This window comes from Eucalyptus grandis, chromosome 2 (assembly GCF_016545825.1).
Source record: "Eucalyptus grandis isolate ANBG69807.140 chromosome 2, ASM1654582v1, whole genome shotgun sequence".
NCBI classification, from domain to species: domain Eukaryota; kingdom Viridiplantae; phylum Streptophyta; class Magnoliopsida; order Myrtales; family Myrtaceae; genus Eucalyptus; species Eucalyptus grandis.
This window is the reverse complement of record NC_052613.1, coordinates 2,328,387-2,348,812: the sequence shown is the minus strand read 5'-3', so window position 1 is coordinate 2,348,812 and position 20,426 is coordinate 2,328,387.

The following is a 20,426-nucleotide window of genomic DNA, read 5'->3' as shown; positions in this document are numbered from 1 at the left end:
GACTACACACTAGGATGTCTTTGAATACATGATACATGATTCATCAGATCTATGAAAGCAGCTTGGGGCGTTGGTCAAACCAAATGGCATTATAGTAAACTCATAATGACCGTAACGCGTACGAAACGTCGTCTTCGGTATATCTTCATTTCTGATCCTCAACTGCTGATACCCTATCCTCAGGTCGATCTTAGAAAAGATCGACGCTCCCTGCAACTAGTCAAACAAGTAATCGATCCTTGGTAGTGGGTACTTGTTTTTGATTGTCACCTGGTTGAGTTGCCGATAGTCGATGCAAAGATGCAATGAACCATCTTTCTTCTTTACGAACAGAATTGGTGCTCTCCAAGGTGATGCACTAGGACGTATGAATCCCTTATCCAACAACTCCTATATTTGCACTTTCAGCTTCTTTAGTTCTAACAACGTTATCCGATAAGGTGCCTTAGAGATTGGCTCCGTCTTGGGGACCAACTCGATTACGAACTCAATCTCCTTTTCTGGGGGCAGACTAGGTAATTTCTTCGGAAACACATTTGGAAACTCTTGTACCACAGCAATGTCCTCGACCTTCTACTCCTCAAATGTCATATACACGACAGTCGCCAAGTAACATTGGCAACCCCCGTCTAACAAACGGGTTGCCTCAAGTGACGAGATTAAGGTAATCAAGGGTCCTCCTCAACACCTAACAAACTTGAAACTTTCACCCACTAACGGGTTAAATTGAATCGCTTTACGATAATAGCCTACTGTAACTCGTTGCTTGGTGAGTCAATCCATGCCTTATCACATCAAAGTCATTCATGGTTATAACTATCAAATCTATCATTCCTCCTCTCTCACCAATAACTAACTTGCAACTAGGACAATCTACTGTAGACAACACCTTATCATTTAATGGGGTAGATATACTAACAATTGACCCAAATGATTCAGAACTCAAGCCTACCAACTCAATGTACTGTTCAATAATAAATGAATGAGTAGCTCCAGGATCAAATAAAGCATAAACAGAATGGTTGTTCAGTGAAATCGTACCTGTGACCATATCAGGTGAGTCCTCTGTCTATTGTCGGGTGATGGCATACACCTTTCCCTGAGCTGGAGGCCTGTTAAATCCATCCTGCGATATATTATGGGGCGCATATCCTCTGTTCTGAACCATTAGTGGCGGCAGCAGCAGCTGAAATCCCATCGGCCTTTGGGGACAATCTTTGACTTGGTGACCCTGCTGGCCACACCCACAGCAAGCACCCTTCCTTGAATGACACGAGGCCGAACTATGTCGTTTTCCACAAAAACGACACGCCATTCTGATTTGGTGCTGACTTCCCTATACCACCCTTCTTGTTAGGTGGAATAAGATACCTTCCTCCGATCATAGGCTTCTTCCCAAATTGGTTTCCATCTCTATTCGATTCGAACCGCAACCCAGATGTAGTGGCTCGTTCGTTAAGGTTTCTCTCTATCAGTTGTGCCCGTTCATATAAATCATTGTAATCATTTAGAATGAACAGCATTAGCGGATACTTCAGCTCCGGTTGGAGGCCATTTCTGAACCTCCTAGCTTTTTCCTCTGGGTCTTCTACTAGTCTCGGGGCATACTATAACAGCTTGGCAAACTTTGCCTTGTATTGATCTACATATATTAGACCTTGACGAAGGTGCTGGAATTCCTTCATCTTCTGTTCCTTTGCACTGTTAGAGAAGTATTTGCCATCAAAACCTTCAACGAAGGCGTTCCACATCGGAACTATGCCTTCTGGGATCACTCTCCCTCTGGTGGCCCTCCACCAGGTACTTGCATGTTCTTGCAGCTGATAAACTGCAAGGACCACCTTTTCTTCCTCCAAGCACCTCAGTAGTGCAAAGGCTTCTCCAAGTCTTGGATCCAGATGGTTGCAGCCTCGGGATCACCTGCCCCAATGAACCTCGGCGGGTTCAACTTCAGAAACTGTTCGACAAGCTTGTGCATCGGTCTCTCCCTGATCACAACTCTAAGTTGGAGTTCAGCAGGTGCGGCTACAGCAGCAACAACAGTATTGGTGGTAGCATACATCAAACTCTCGACCTCACTTGCGTAATGAGCAATTTCCATCACTTTATTTTCTTCTAGAGTCTTAGGACACATCTTAGTACTTAGGCCTTCACCTTGCATGATAGGGATATCAATGTGATTACAGTGCTGCATATTGAAACGTTCAAAAATTTTCATTATATAAGACTCTTGTGATAAAGTAAGGAGTTTCTTGATCGATCTCTTTTGATCTTAACTCCTAATATGTAAGTAATTTTTCCCATGTCATTCATTTTAAAATTAAATGACAATCATTCTTTTATGGTGATAACTAAAACCTTGTCATTTTCAGCCAATAGAATATCGTCTACATAAAGTAATAAAATCACAAATTTATCTTTGGATCACTTGACATATAGACAATGATCTTCTTTGATCATTATGAAATCAAAAGTTGTTATGGCTCGATGCAAACGAATATACCACTGTCTAGATGATTGCTCAAGGCCATATATTGAGCGATGATGTTTGCAAACTTTATGCTCTTGACTTTTAGTTATGAAACCTATTGGTTGTTTCATATAGATTTTCCCATCTAATTCTCTATTGAGAAATGCCGTTTTTACATCCACTTGATGTAATTCAAGGTCCAAATGTGCAAAGATGGCTAGGATAAGGCGTATTAAAGTAAACCTTACAACTGGTGAAAAAGTTTCCTCATAATCTATACTATCTTGTTGAGTATAATCTTTCGCCACAGGACAAGCCTTGCAATTGGGTGGTAGATCAACCAAGTCCCAAACGTGATTTGCCTCATTGACTCCATCTCATGTTTCAAAATTTTTCTCCATTCTTCCTTATCAGAGGATGAGAGAGCCTCTTGAACAATCTTAGGCTCGGTATCGTCTTTCTAAGCAATCATAAATGCTTTCTTTTTAATCTCAAAATGATGACGAGGAATACTTTTACGATTACTTTTACGTAACTAAATTTTTCTTGAATTCAGCTCATCGGGTGATGCAGTACTCCCATTAGATCTTGTATGTTGAGGTAAATCTTTATTTTCCTCTACAACATTAATGGGTGTGTTATTAAGATCTTCTATTTTATATAATTGGAAGTTCTTATCAATCTCACTTCTACTAGGAAAATTGTTTTCCAAGAACGTGACATCTCGCGACTCTATTTTAGTTATACTTCCATCAGCTTGTTAACCTATAAACATGCATCCTTTTGAGTGTTCATAATATCTTATAAAGATACATTTTTTTTTAGACCTAATTTGCCATATTTATGGGAAGAATCATAAACATAAGCTGCACATCCCCATGAATGTAGAATACTTAAGTCTGGTTTCCTATTAGTCCACAATTCATAAGGGGTGGAAGTGATTGATTTTGAGTGCACTCGATTAAGTACATAGGCAACGGTTAATAACGCATCTCCCCAATAGGAGATAGGTAAATTTGTTTGCGCCATCATAGACCTAACCATTTTCAATAAGGTTCTATTCCTTCTCTCAGTTACCCCATTCTATCTGTTGTGAAGTACCATGAATAGTCAATTATCATACAATTCTTTTTTCATCACAAAGAGCCTTGAATTGCTAAGATAGTACTCACGTCTGCGATTAGTTTTCAATGCCTTTATTGTTTTATTTAACTAATTCTCTACCATTGTTATATGTCGTCTAAAGCAGCCTAATGCTTTTGACTTATGTGAGATCAAAAAGATATAACCGAAACGCGTAAAGTCATCTATAAAAGTGATGAAATATGAGGGTTCATGCCTCGCCCTCACGTTTAAAGGACCACAAATGTCAGAATGTCTGAGTTGCAATGAAAATTCGGCTCTAGTTCTTCTACTGAATGATTTTCTAGTTTTTTTTCCTGTTAGACAATGTTCACATGCGGGTAGATTTTTAACATTAGTGAGTGATCCTAAAAGGCATTCTCTAGCTAATCTTTGCATTCTTTGTAACCCAATGTTGACCTAATCTAGCATGCCAAATACTTGCATTAATTTCAACATTACTAGAAGATACAATTAAAGAAAAACAACCATCAACATTAATATTGTATTGATTATAGTCAATGTCTAACACCATAAAACCATTCAATACATGACCTGAACCATAATAAACTGTTCCAAACAAAATGTCAACACAATCACCATGAAAATTCAATACATAACCTAGGCTAAGATGAACAACTATGGAGACCAAGTTTCGTCGAATATCTGGAGCATAGAGGAGATCATGTAGAAATAAGCTTCGACCACTATGTAAAATTAATTTAGATGTGCCGATATCCTTCACTTCAATTCTTGAGTTATTTCCTACATATATCCATATTCTTCCAATTTATATTTGACGATACTCTACAAATACTTTTCGGTCCCTAGCTACGTGGTATGTTGCTTCTGAGTCTATAGTCAACATTTGATGAGATTTAGCAAGCATTATAGTATTAGAAACAAAAGTATTACGTAAAGTAATGGAGTGATAGGGTATCTCTTTTGACTCAATGCATTCACGAGCAAAGTGACTCATCTTGCCACAATTGTAGCACTTCATCTTGGCCTTGTCCTTCTTCCCACCATGCTTCTTGCATCGGATGGTCTTAGCACTCTTAGGTGTATGATCTGTCTTATTCCCTTTGTTGTTGAATTGATGATTTCTTTTGCGCTTGAAGCCCAAAGTTTTGTGCAAACTCAATTCAACAACATAAGCATGGGTAGAGGATTTCACAGCCTTTAATTTGAAGCAAAGATAAATTAAATTAATGATAATTTAACAAATGACACAGAAACGAAAGTTCACTATGTTCCCAATCAGCTCCTATATTTGATTGTTTTATTATCATTAATTAGTTTAATTTAAATTTTAAGTTTTAGGTGAGAACTTCTTTGAATTCTACTGACCTACAAACTCCCACTAGGAAAAATAATTACATGACCTCACATAATTTATACATTTGTCCATTAACACAAAAGCATAGCATGATATGAACCAACGTACAAAAAATACAATAATGCAGCAACTAGAATCAAAACCGTAAATCAACATGTAACAGAAAAACAATGATTTTCTACCATTGTTCGAATTTTCTTGAAACTATAAAATTACAAGTACATTAAACTATATACATGCCATCATCGAATCAAGCTTTACACAACATATATAATATCATTTTCATGTAAACTAGCTATTGTATTTTCAAAACCACAAGAAAATACAAGCTAAAAAGAATATACAATGCATTTGTACTCCAAAAATGCGCGTACTTAAGGTTTCCTACACATTTTTATACATTTATAAAACTAAAACATACATAATAACTATACCACAGTGTAGAGCACCTCCATACGAATCAAACCCCATCAACCACGCTCTAATCGGAGCCCTCACGCGCCCACACGCGCCGCCTGAGTCTACGGCATGTGTGGTGCACGCACTAGCAAGCCAGAACGCTCCTGGCCGGTCTGACCGGTCAATGGGTCGGGCCAGGTCGGGTCTCGGGTCGGGTCGGGTTGCCGGCCGACCAATTGCCGTCGGCGGTGACGTCATCAATGACGTCATCCGGTGGTTACCGATCGTTGGATGACATCATCGGTGATGTCAGCACATGTTGGTTTGCCAACACAGGCATGACGCTCACACGTTGGCATTCCTAGCGCGTTGGGCGCGTCCGGCATCCTCCGGCGATGCTCGACCTACCATTGGATTTGTCTCGACAATTACTTTCACCCTATATATTTTGAAATTTATTTTGGCCGAAATTTTTTTACAAAAAATGGCCAAAATTGTACGGGTGTACTTGGCCCTAAACCCGTTCTTTGCTTCGGTTTGTTTTCGATGATTCACATTGCAATTCCGAGCAGTAAACATCTAAAACAATGTAGATTTCATTATCTTGATCTTGATATCAAATAGTAAACGAGAAAATTTGATGAAAAACAAGGCAAAAATCACAACCGGGCTCTAATGCCAATGTTGGAAGAAAGTCGGCGGAAGATGACTTACCTATTTTCGATGCGCAGTCAACAATTTACCCCGGAATGATCTTTGAATTGCGGATGAATGACGAACAAAAATACTTCATGTTGGTCTGAATGCAGTCACGAGGAAAACATCCGATTTCCACAGCGTAAATGCCAATTGTTTTCTTAAAGGAGAAATGGAATGCCTTCTTTTCTTTGATGGAAATGAGACAACAAAGGGAGAAGAATTTCTTTCTGAGCATACGTTCTGCCAACTGTGCCAACGGTTATCCTCAGAAGAATTTTATATGAGTCCCTCATGCCCTTTCAAAGGGTGTTTTTCCATCGTAGCATATCAAGACGAAACGGTGCATTCTCATTGCACCCTATCATGGACGTACTAATTAAGTACAACACGCACAAAGTGTCTCGACCAACCTAAATGGAATTATCTTCTGTTGTGAATAGTATTTAGGTGTCGTAGGACTCTTCAAATGTCAAGGAGGGGAATGGTGCCGCCGAGCATGGACCAATAAGTCTCACTCTGAGTTCTCAAAGAAGATAACTTGCACCGCAAGTCCCGAGGATGTAGAATGGACGAATGCGAATCTGCCAATGTTTGTCAATGACATGGACGTCTTCGCTGTGTTCTTGTTCCAGCAAAAGAAGCTTGAGCTCCTAAAGCCCTCAGGGAAGCTAGAGTTCACTCTCCAGCCATTCGACTATGGGCTCCTAACGGTTTCCCCGGTGACCGTCCTCCCAGTAAAACCCGTCCGGTTTGCACCCATTGGGTTGGTGGACTTGCTCAACACCGGTGGGGCTGTTCAGTCACTCGAGTTCTGCAAAGAAGAGAGCTTGGTGAGAGTTGGAGTGAGAGGGTGCGTAGAGATGAGGGTGTTTGCATCAGAAAGGCCAAAGGCTTGCAAGATGGATGGTGTGGATGCGGAGTTTGGCTATGGACCAGACATGATGGTCTCCATTCAAGTGACGTGGCTTGTTCCTTCCAAATTGACTGTGATTGAGTACTCATTCTGACTCCCGAGTGCTTTCCTAGTCCCCTAACTTTCTTTACCTAATCGGTTTACGAAATCAATGAATGTGAAGAGATTCTTGCCCTTTGGGTACAGAATTAAGCTGTATGAAAAACTCGGCGAAATGTGAACCTACATTCCGTAAAACTTGGTCAAGAGCTTCATAGCTGCAGCTTCACCTAAAAAATAAGCTATAGCTTAGCTTGTCGCAGTACAAACCCTGTGCCATCGTACTTGTATTTTTCATCTTTCGAGAGTCTGAGTCCGACAAATGGTTTTGCATAGATGAGTTTACCATGCCTCTTTCCAACATGTCATCGAGGTGAATATAGAGAAATTTCAAGTCGAAACTCATTAACATATCTAATAACACCTCCCTTCATTCAAAGACATTAGTTTAATATTATCGATGGATCTAGCCCATATTCAGAATTCCATTCAGGACTTTTAGCTGATCATTGTCACACATGTGCCTCAAGAGAACACGAGCGTTGATGTGGATGTTTCTAGCAGTGTTCTTGTTCCAACAAAAGAGGCTGGAGCTCCTAGAGCCCTCAGGGAAGCTAGAACATCGTGCTCCAGCCAGTTGATTATGAGCTCCTAACAGTTTTTGTGCCACAACCGTGCCTGCCTCTTGAGAAAATCTGTCAATTTGCACCAATCAGGATGGCAGACAACGTTCAACATTGGTGGACCTATTTGCTATTTGGAGTTTGACAGGGGAAGAGAGAGCTTGGAGAGAGTTGGAAGCGAGAGGGGCTGTGGAGAGATGGTGGAGCTCGCATCAGAGAGGAGGCCGAAAGACCTGCTGCTAGATTGATTGGTGCACTGTTGAATGTCAAGTCCGGCTATTAAAGTAGCAGACGCAATGGCCTCCAATCAAGCCTGGGTTTCTTCCATGATTGAGTACTCATTTGACTTCGGAGTCCTTGGTCAACTCTAGGCATATCAATCTTCACCTACAAACATCGTGTTGCAATTGACAGGGGTGAAGAAATTTGGGGTCCTTTACTGTCCTTAATGTCCCCCTTCCTTTTTCCTGGTCAAAGAAAGAGATTCCAAGATGAGAAAGGATGGAAAAATACGGTGGAACGATAGTTGGATGGAATTCACAGGTCAAAACAGAAGCTTTAGTAGTTCATCAAACGACAACCTTGTCGAAAGAGAAGTGCGCATTGCAGATTATGCTTTCTTGGTAGTAGGGGTAAGTGATTCTAAATTTTGTAGAGGTTCTTCCTGAAACTTGGAAACTGACCGTTGGAATAGATTTCTCATTTTTTGAAATCTAGACTTACCTTGTATACCATAAAATGTAAAATCTATCTTATTACAATTTTCAAGATTTACCCAAATTCCATTTGTATTATTAATTGAACGATTGCACTGAATTATTATCTTTAATAACTATCACTTCATGTTATAATTCATTGACCATAACTTTTATTTAGACACACAAAAAATATGAAACATTAAGAAAGTTAAAGTTTCAGTCATAATATAGAAACTTACACTAGTGATTCTAGATTACTAATGTTTTTAGATTATATACTGCAGAATCGTGCAAAGTCATAAACCAAGAAAAACATAAAGTTTTATTCCAGATTCTAGGTTTTAGGTAGGTAGAATCTAGAACCTATTCGTCGAAACAAATTTGTTAATTTTTGGAACTTGGAACCTAATTTCCATATCTTGAAACTTGGAACTAGACAGTTTCCCATTAGTTTAATTCTTCTGTTCCAATGTAGAATCCTAAAATCATGCTTGCCTCTACTTGGCCGTGTTTATCTCGTGGGTTGAAATTAATGTCCCAAGGATTCTTTGACAGCAAAACGTGCTTCATGATCCTTCTTCCAACGTGAAAATCTGCTCTTAGGAGCAGTAGACTAGGACTCTTGACTGCTCAAGCTGAAACTCTCGACTTTATGGGCCTTGGAATGTTGGAATGCAGATGGACCATGTTATGGCCACAAATCATGTGACTTTCTGGCCTAGTAGGGGACCCTCTGCTGCCATTGAAAGATCCCAACTTGAACTGATGATTAATGAGCAAGGACCATGCTTATTGTTGGGATGTGGATTTCAACACATACCACCGCGACTCTTCATTCCTAGACTTCCATATCAAAGGACCATCCTAGCTTGATGGCTACGGTGGGCAGCCGTGACACCGACCCACCTTAACTACAGCAGCCCCTTTGGGAATTGCCATCGAGCAAAGCTTCTACTCTTTTCTATTTCGAGGATCTGATACATATATTCCTGTCGATCGAGCATGGCAGTCAAGTTTAATCGTGAAGAACAAAAGTTCATCTAGCAGTAAAACGGTTGAGCTCGATCTGAGCTTTGGGTCTTTAACTTCCAGACAAGTTAAACAGGTCGCTGAGGATGATTCGGAATAAAATATGTAGTTGATCATAATGTTGGCTTGGAATTTTTTATTTTTTATTTTTATTTTTTGGGGTGGTGGAGATGATGATGCCGAGTGAACTGTCATTGATGGTCCCCGGAATGCGCCAGAGCTCAGCCTTTTCCACAGTGCAGATTTTGTGGACCAGTCACGCCATTCTCTTTTCTGATTATCGAGGCATCGTCTAGTGACCTTCCTTTTTATGGGACAAAAGGAATTTCTAACATCTTTTTACATATTCCCCCTCGCGCCTGTCACGTGGGCCCCCACCCAACATCACAAGGTGCAAACCTTATGTAATGGGGACTTTAGGTCAAGGTGAGGCCCCATTGTGAGGAGAAATTTATGTTTAAGTCAACATTGTGCACAATGCACATTGTGGTCTCACGCACTAATAAATAGTTAATTAAAGTAAGCAAATCTTAGTTTGCTTGTCAAACTGCAATTATTAAAGTCAACCATTAATCTAATCGTGATTTAGTGAGTTCGCGGCTTGCATTTGAAGTTTCATTTGACTTTTTTACTTCATGAACAAAAGTCAAGAGATGCTAATCATCATTGACACGTCTCAATTAGCACTCGCGGGCCTAAGAACCCCTACTATTATGATGCTCCAATATTCAACACACGTGGACCATGTGCCCTTATAATTGAGAATATCTGACGATAAAGATTTTGGCTTTTTGCATCATTTACCTATACATGTTATCAAAATAAATCCAATCACTTCAAATATTGAGAAGTTAGGGAACTTCTTCCAATTCACTAGGAATTTGTGCTTTTTTGGCATTTGACCTTTTTGGTGGGGAAAAAAAATTCTTACAAGCAATTCTTGATGAGTACAATCCAATATATCGTATAACTCCTATTTTGTATCGTGGTCCCTCATTTCCTTTCGAGAAACAAGATTTCTTAATTTTCATATCTCATTCAATTATAGATCGTATTGACTAGCAATCTGTCGAGAAAGTTGACCTGATAATAGCATGTGAAAAAGTCAACTTTAGGATAATACTATCATTAGAACGATATCACGTCACGAGACAGTTGTTGTATCAAATTGTGAGGTAAAAAAAGTTGATATTTTCATTGCAAATCATTCTTATTTAATTATATGTTTTACATAAATGTAAAAAAGAAAAAAGCAGAAAAAAAGGGGGAAAGTGGTGAAAAGCGATGGAAACCCACTATCACCACTATCATCACCGGGGAGTGGCAGTGATCTACAATAAATATTTCCTTTAATTGCTTTGAGAGAGAAAGGGAGAGAGAGAGAGAGAGAGAGAGAGAGAGAAAAGACAAAGGATCTCACCTTTCTAGCGGGCAACTCCAAAAGGCGGAAACTTTCTCCTTCCTTCTTCCCCCCCGCGACCAGCTTCGCTCTCTCCGCCATCCGCACAACAATGGCCGCTTCCGCCGCGTCCCCCCTCCCCGCGCGCCTCCCCTCCGCCGCGCACTTCCTTCTTCCCGTGTTCTTGTTCCAGCCAAAGAGGCTTGACCTCCTAAAGCCCTCAGGGAAGCTAGAGTTTACCCTCCAGCCATTCGACTATGAGCTCCTGACGGTTTCTCCGGCGACCCGTACTCCTAGCAAAACCCGTCCAGTTTGCACCCACTGGGTTGGTGGACATGCTCAACACCGGTGGGGCGGTTCAGTCATTGGAACTTTACAAAGAAGAGAGCTTGGTGAGAGTTGCAGTGAGGGTGCGTGTTGGAATCAGGAAAAATAAATGGCAACTTTGAAAATTTTGGAACGAGTCACGAATGGAGACCGGAGGGAGAGTTATTGGAATTAGGGGTGTGCATGGTCCAGGCGGGCGGTTCTTGACCTAGAATCGTGAACCGCCCGTTAAGGACCGATTCCGAAAAATTGGAATCGGGATCCATCCGTTTGTTGTATGGATCCACCGGGTTCCTGGGTGGATCCATGGAACTGATCTTAACGAAATTTTTTAGCCCCACAGAAGAGTTCAAAGACATCATAGCCAGGTACTCACACTTTGGCAAGAATTAGCATTCCAGTAAATCATATACGAAAGGAGACTATGAAAGGTCATATGAAACCAAAAATTATGTGATGGATTACCTCGATCCACAACAGTTCTGGTTGTATGCCAATATAAGTTAATAGCAAGAAGCATGAGGTGAAACAATCTTGAAAAGATTGCTTGCTCATCCAAAACATGACCCGAAAAAAATAAAAAAATAAAAGGGATTGCAAAGAAGATTGCTTGCTCATCCACAAGGTGATAGGATTGTAGAACTCTCGAAGCTGCAATGTAATCTTGTAATTCACTATAAACTATAACACGACTGGCAATTGAAAAGAGCCACGCATCCATACACACCTTCAGCACAAGACAAAATGAAATCTTGCATCGAAGATTTGAGCTGTAAATCACCGTGGAACTACTTCCTATCTAAAAGCATCAAATTGGCATACCTTGCCATCATATTCCCTTCTAGAGAGAACTTCTGGTGCAATGTATGCTGGAGTTCCAACTGTTGATTTGGGTCTTGTATGCTGGAGTTCCAACTGTCTGTTGGCGTCGGTCGTTACAGCTGTAGGGGCTGCAACGGTGTCCCAGGTCAATGCTGGGCGGAGTAGAGGCTGTGGCGGCCAGCGTGAGGGGGTGGACAGCAGTGGCGGAGGAGCAGCTGCGGCGGCATCAATGCTCGAAATGGCTGTAGGGATCGCGCGGAGGGGCGGCGGAGTAGCGACGGAGGCGCAGCGACCGGTTCGAGATCTACTAGCGTTGATCGTCGTGGCTGTAGGGGCTGGAACGACGTTGTGGGTCACTGCTGGACGGAGCAGAGGCTGTGGCGGCTGGCGCGAGGGGGCGGACAGCAGCGGCGGCGGTGTCGACGCTCGAGGAGGAACCGAGGAAGAGATAGAGAAGAGAGACAGTCACAGAACCGAAGAAGTCGAAGACAAAGGAGAGAAGTCACGCTCGGTTAGGGTTTGTTTTATTTTAGTAATATTTTAATATTAAAAATTAATCGGTTCGGTCCGAGTGGGCGGGTGGGCGGATCCACCCATGGAACCGAGAAACCGGACCGGTACCCACCGATTCCCGTAAATTGGAATTGGGAATTAGACCGGTTCCCTAAAAAACCACCGGTTTTGGGCGATTCTGGTCCGGTTCCGGGCGATCCGGGTAGTTCCTGAGTATTTTGCACACCCCTAATTGGAATGCTTTGTGGTGGCTACACTTCACAACACACCCCCTCACGTCCTATACAATAGCAGACCACTAAATTACAATAGAGATGAATACTGACATAGCACACACACATTCTTCAACACTCCTAACAACATGAAAGGGGATAAGTACACTAATAGTGCCATAAGTTGTGTACGACACTCACTTTGGTGCCAAAAGTTTCCGCCGGATCACTTAAGTGCCAAATCGAAAGAAAAACAATTACTTTGGTGCCACCGACGACAGATTCCGGCCAAAATGATTATGTGGCTTTTATATTTAAAAAAAAAAAAAATCGAGAAGCCTTTTAAATGACATCGTTTTCTGTCTTCCTTAAGAAAACGACGTCGTTTTGCTGTCCTACGTGGATAGCCTCATAAAAACGACGCCGTTTTTTTTTTTTTTTTTTTTAATATTTTATTTGGAGATTGAAATTAGGGTTTTTTTGTCCGCCATTGCTCATCCGCCGTTGCTTAGCCATCGTCCCTCGGCCATCGTCACTTGGCTGCTGTCCCTTGGCCACCGTCGCTTAGCCGCCATCCCTCGACCTCCATCGTAGTTGCTTGCCATAGCAAGACAAAAGAAAAGAAAAAACAAACAGAAAATCCCGAGAGAGAGGGAGGTGTCGACGATGAGGGCGGAGGAGGGGATGGCAGGGCCATGGCCGTCGCCTTCGTAGTAGCTGGCTTCGCCGACAACCTCTGTGGCGTTCTAGATCTTCATAGTTACCATTGGCCGGATCGCTCATGCTTCTGGAGATTCTTTGAGCTCGCGTTTCCTCTGTACCCAACGATATTCATTGGGAAAAGGCGGTGGTGGGGCTGAGATTCGGGGATTTGAAAGGTTGATAAGGTGATTGAAAATGGGGGAAAACTACTGGGGAAAGGCAGAGGCGAATGCGTGGTTTCTTTTCTAGAAAATTACTGGTGTTGCTGGTTCGGCATTGTTGGTGTTGTTGGATCTGTTCGGGGAAGAAGACGACACAAAACGGCGTTCTTTTGGGAATTTAGGGTTTTGAATTTGGAGGAAAGATATAAAACGGCGTCGTTTTGGTGTTAGGATGCTAAAACGATGTCGTTTGAAGGCCTAAGTGATCCAATGGAAACTCCAGCGAGCCACATCAACATAAGAAATTAATATAAAAAAAGGCCACATCAAATTTCCGGCTGATCAGATCGGCGTTGGCACCAAAGTGAGCGTTTTTCAAATTTTTTGGCACTTAAATGATCCGACTGAAACTTTTGGCACTAAAGTGAGCGCCGTACACAACTTATGACATCATTAGTGTACTTATCCCACATGAAAGTGAAACTACAAAAGTCAACAAAGCTAAAAGAAAAACACAGAAACAAAAAATGATAGCAATAGTGCCCACAAGACAAATCTCTGCAGCAACAACAGCACCCTCCAGTTTTCATGGCATGCATGTGTCGCAGTCTATGATTCTTCCGTACCCGTGAACCCTTGGAAGTAAAGCTTGGAGTTATCGAGTGAAGAGTGATGATACATAAAGGATAAACACAACTGGTCCATGAGAGTGGCGTTAGGACGGTTGGTGCTGGAAGTTCTAGGAGAGAAGGATTAAATTAGTTAGGAGCTTTGAAGGCAATGTGGGCCTCCCATGCACAAATTGGTCGGGGCTGATGTCGCTCTCCTAATAAGGTCATGGCAGGCTGAAATTAGTCATTGAGCTTAAAGAAGGCTGCTGTCTCGCTCGATGGATTAAACGCCCGAGCAAAACTAGGCGTGATACGATCTCGTATAAAAGAATTATTCGCCGTATTATTCACTGGAACAACTATAAAATGAAGGCTGGCCTAGCGAGTTTTGCTCACCAAACGCTGCACGGGTTGATCCACGACTAAGGAAACTACCAATCTGTGGCACATGCATACATGTGCATGCATTAATGAAAGGAGAGAAGAAAATGGACATTTGTGGATCCTTCTCTCCTCTTTCTCTATCCATTCAATGAATGAAAGAGGACAAATGAAGCCCACAATTTTTACTGGCCAATTTTTCTTGCGACTCCTCCCTCTCTTCATTTATGTTGTCCCTTTTTTCTTTTGACTCTCTTATGCGGACAACCTTAAATGAAAGGCATGCGCAATCTTCATCTTCTTCTAATACCAAATCTAGAGTTCTGGAACCAACTTACCCAAATCTCCAACAATCAATTTCATAATATCCTAACAACCTCCCTTAAATTGATTTTTGAATTCAACAACAACGAGTATCGTCGTTAATTTTTTTGAACAAAACCACCTTTAATGGATTCATCAAAATTTCTACAATTTGATCTTCTGATTTGTAAAAATTAAGCTCAATCTCACTATCTTTGACTCACTCACAAATATAATGATACTTGATGTCAATGTGTTTACTCTTGCTATGAAAAATTAGATTCTTGGCTAATGCAATAGCCAACTTATTGCCACACATCATTTTGGTAGGACCTATTTGTTCATGTTTCAATTTACACATTATCCTACAAAGCCTTGTCGCTTGACATGCTGCTGAAGCTAACACCATGTATTTTGCTTCAACTGTTGAGAGTGCATCAACTTGCTGCTTTTTCAAGGAGCAAGAGATTACTCCTAATCCAAGAAAGAAAGCATATTTGAAAGTGCTCTTTCGAGTCTCAGTGTCACCTACCCAATCACTCTTTGTGTACCTCATTAGACTGAAATTGTCAGTATAAGAATGTAAAATTTCATGATCACGAGTTCCACTAACATATCATAAAAAAATTTTGTTGCTTACAAATGTGATTTGGACGTCTTTTCCATGAACCTGCTAATAATTCTCACTCCATAGGTAATATCTAGCCAAATATCTTAGAATGCCAACAACGCATTTGAAATAAGTGGGATTTACCAGTTTATTGATTCTTTCTTTCTTTAGCTCCAACCATTCCACTATAGGGGTTTGAATTAGTTTGAGCGATTCCATTTTCAATCTCTTAAATATGTCATTAGCATATTTTTGCTGTGAAAAAAATATGTCATCATTTGTCTGCTTCACTTCAAGGCCAAGAAAATAGGACAATAATCACAAATCTATCATCTTGAATTGGCTAGTCATAGCCTCCTTAAATTCAGCAAACATCTTTTCACAGCTCCTTTTAAATATCAAGTCATCAACATAAAGGCACATAATTATAATGTCATGTTTTTTACTTGATATACAATGTAGGCTTCTATAGGCACTTTTCAAAACCATGCTCTTACAGGTATGTGCCGATCCATGTCTACCAAGCATGAGGTGCCTGTTTTAGCTCATACAATGCCTTTTTTAGCTTGTAAACTTGGTCTTCATGCCATTTCTTCTCATAACCTTGTGATTGCTCCACATAGACTTCCTCTTTAAGTATACCATTAAGAAATGCTGATTTCACATCCATTTGATGGATTCTCTGACGGTTTTAAGCTACAAGTGCTAAGATCATTTGAATGGTATCATTTCAGGACTCTAGTGCAAATACTTCAAAATAATCAATACTTGGTTTTTGCTTGTAGCCCTTTACAACCAATTTGGTTTCGTAACGATCCACTTGACCATTGGATTCGTACGTCATCTTGTATACCCATTTGACACCAATGGACTTCTTACTAGGAGTTAGCTCTCATGTGTCATTCTTCTCAATAGAGTAGATTTCTTCATCCATTGCTTAGATCCATTTCTCATCTACAACTAATTCATCATAGGATAAAGGTCACATTCAACAAATAAACATAAATTTATCATAATTTCATTAGTGATTCCATTGCTATCACTATTATCATCTCTTGTGATCACATATTCTTGAATTTTACTAGAGTCTCTCGTAATCATTGTGAATGACGTAATGGTGGTCCTGAAGCTATTGTTGGCGAAGAAGATGCATCACCAGTTGAAGATGATGGAGAAGAAGCACCGCCTATTGAAGATGATGGAGGCTCTTTTTGTATCTCCTTTTGATGGTTCATCTTCAATGGTAATGCTTTTTTGGTCACCCTTTTGGTTCCAGTCCTAGGCTTCATCTTCTAATAAATGGACATCCCTACTAATAGTTATGTTTTCAATTACTAGGTTATACAACTTGTAACCCTTAGTTGTGTCACTATAGCCAATGAGGATGCACTTCTCACTTTTGTCATCCAATTTCTTCCTTTGTTCATCTGGTATATGGGGATATGCCACACGCCTAAATACTCATAAAAATGGAACATCTAGCTTGTTGCTGCTCCAAGCCTCTTCTGGGGTTCTTCCAAGAGCATTCCTTGTTGGACACTTGTTTAGCACAAATGCAGTACACACCACGGCTTTTGCCAAAAATTCTTGGATAAATGCTTAGCTTTTAACATACTTGTTGCCATATCAAAAATTGTCTTATTCTTTCTTTTTGCTATACCATTTTGCTAAGGAGTATTGCTAGTATTTCACTTCATGAATTTTACAATATTTGTCAAATTCATTTGAGGTAAATTATCCCCTTTTATCTTATCTTAACGTCTTCAAATTAAAGCCATTATGTTTTTCGACAAAGACTTTAAATTCTTCAAACTTGCCAAAAGCTTTAGATTTTTCTCTTAAGAAATGTACCCAAGTTTTTCTGGTAAAAGGATATGCAAAAATTATCCCATACCTTTTTTGTCCAAATGATTCTACCTCAACAGGGCGTCAGATGTCTATATGTACTGACTCTAATAGTTGCTTTGCTTTTCTGGCTTTTCCAATTGGAAAAGAGTCTAGATGTTGTTTCCCAACTAAACATTATTCATATGGATGATCTGGATAGTCAATCAATGGCATGCCGATCACCATCTTTTTTTGGAGTAATAATTTTAGTCCATGAAAATTCAGATGTTGAAACCGGAGATGCCACAACCAATTGTTGTGAAAACTCAAGAGATTCTTCGTCTAAAGAGTCGGGGGAAACATTCGGTTCTTCATCATTTGCACCGTTGTGATCAACTTGTTGTCTACACCTCTAATGGTGCAAACTCCGTTTTCAATATAAACTTTATGGCCTTTTTTGGAAAGTTGCCCAACACTTAGCAAATTCCAAAAAAGTCTTGGCACAAAGTAAATATTTGCAATAGTAACATTGGTACCATCTTTTAAGCTGATATTAATTTTACCTTTACCCATCACAAGAATTTTTGACTTATTCGTAAAGTTGACTTCACCACGACTTGTCTCATCCAACTGCAAGAAGAACTCTTTTCTGCCAAACATATGATTGTTGCAGCTAGTATCTAGGTACCGCATGTTGGTGTCTACAGTGCTTGGATCATCATTCTTACATATTAGCACCATATATTCCTTAGCATTGGTGGCATGTGCGTGTTCTGCTTGCTCGTACGTCACCTTTGCTTGGCATTTGGATTTGTAATATCCTAATTTATTGCACTTAAAACACTTAACTTTTGAATTTGTCATGTGTTTTATATTTTCCAGTGAAATTTGAATTTCCAGGCCATGGGAATTCACCTCTACCTTGGCCTCCTCCATGGCCTCGATTGCCTTGACAGCCTCCTCGACTTTTGATTTGTCATGTGCTCGCCTTGCTCATATGTAACCTTTGCTTTGCATTTGGATTTGTAATATCCTAATTTATTGCACTTAAAACACTTGGCTTTTAATTGCCCCAAAAAAAAAAAAAAACACTTCACTTTTGATTCGTGATGTGTTTTATATTTTCCAGTGAAATATGAATTTCCACCTCTACCTTGGCCTCCTCCATAGCCTTGACCACCTTGATAGCCTCCTTGACTTGATGGAGTGACTCGACTCTGCAATGCTTGCTCGAGATTTGAACCAATGGACTTTTGATTCATTCTTTGCTCATGCAAGCACAATAACCCATCAACTGCTCTAATGTTAAGGTGACACATCTTGCCATTCCTCGATTGCTGTGACAATATAGTCAAACTTTCATTCAAAGACCTCAAGATTTTTTTCTACAACTCATACATCTTGGAGTTCTTTATTATTAACCCACAATTGATTAATGATGGTTTGCATATGATCAAAATATACCAAGATTGATTCAAAGTCGTTCATGCGTAAAGAAGTCGCACTCGTCAAACATGGTCATTGCCTTTGTAGGACTTTTGCAAAATATCCCATGCTTCTTTCATGGTCTCCACACTCAATATTTTTTCAAATATTGTTTCCTCTACAGCTTGAAAGATCCCACAAAATGCTTTCTGATCATTTTTCCAGGACTACACCAAAGCATCATTCTCCTCCTTTCTTAAAGCCTCAAATGCTTTAGCATCAGTCACTTCGGTATAGCTGTTTTCCACTAGATTCCACAAATTTTGCAATTTGAAGCGAACTTTCATCTGGACGGACTAATTATTGAAATTCTTTCCATTCAATTTTGGAAGTTGCAATTGAACGGAACTGATAGATATCATTTCTAGCTTTGATACTAAATGTTGGAACAAAAAAAAAAATGGAAACTTCGAAAATTTTGGAACGAAACACAAATGAAGACCAGAGGGAAAAGTTGTTTTTAGAATGCTTTGTGGTGACTACTCTTTGAAAACACACCCCTTCACGTCCTATATATAATAGCAGAACACTAAATTACAGTAGAGATGAAGACAAACATACCACACACACCACCGGCCGTGGTGGCTTCGCTGGGTAAGTTTCAGTAACCCTTTGCGTAGGAGGGGAGAGGTTCAAAGTCCTTGCAACACAAGGGAGGTGGCAAGAGATGCTAGGTGTATTAAGAGTGATGCCGTGGTGGTGAGTCCTGCGCTAGCGTCACCAGAGAGTTTACGGCACGGCTGTCGACCGCAAACCGGTTCCTCCTGTCTCTATAAAAAAAAATACCACACGATTTTTTCAACGCTCTTTCGGACAACATTAAAGTGAAACTACAAAAAGTCAACAAAACTAAAAGAAAAAGCACACAAATGATTGCAACAACGCCCGCAAAAGACAAATCTCTGCAGCAGCAACAGCGCGCTCCCATTTTCATGGCATGCATTAAGAAGGAGAGAAGAAAATGGACGTTCATGGACCCTTCTTTTCTGTTTCTCTTAACCGTGCAATTAATGAAAGAGGACAAACGAAGCCCACGATTTTTACCGGCCAATTTTTCTTGCGACTCCTCCCTCTGCTGTCCCTTTTCTTGGCTGTCAATCTTAAATGAACGTCATGCGCAATCTTCTTTTTCTGATACCAAATCTAGAGTTCAGAAACCAACTTACTCAAATCTTCAACAATCAATTTTATATTATTCTAACAGTTTTCGTTTATATTTGGCTGGTGATTTTGGCTCGGAGGCTGGCACCGACATGAGTGAAGCATGACGGCGACTGATCGTGGATTAGAGTTGCCTTACGTACGCGGATTCTCTTAGGTGCCTTTCTGGAAAAGCTTTTGCATGCGTCACTGGAATTCTGCAAAGAAGACAGCTTGGTGAGAGTTGGAGTGAGGGTGTGGGAGAGACGAGGGTGTTTGCATCAGAAACGCCAAAGGCTTGCAAGATGGAGGGTGTGGATGCGGAGTTTGGCCATTGACCGGACATGATAGTCTCCATTCAAGTCCCATGGCCTGGTTCCTCCAAATTGATTGTGATTGAGTACTCATTTTGACTCCCGAGTGCTTTCCTAGTCCTCTAACTTTCTTTACCTAATCGGTTTATGTAATCGATGAAGGTGAAGAGATTCTGGGCCGCTTAGGTCCAGAAGTAAGCTGTATGAAAAACTTGGTCAAATGCGAACCTACATTTCATATGACCTTTGAACTAGTCAGTCAAGATATCATAGCTGCAGCTTCACCCC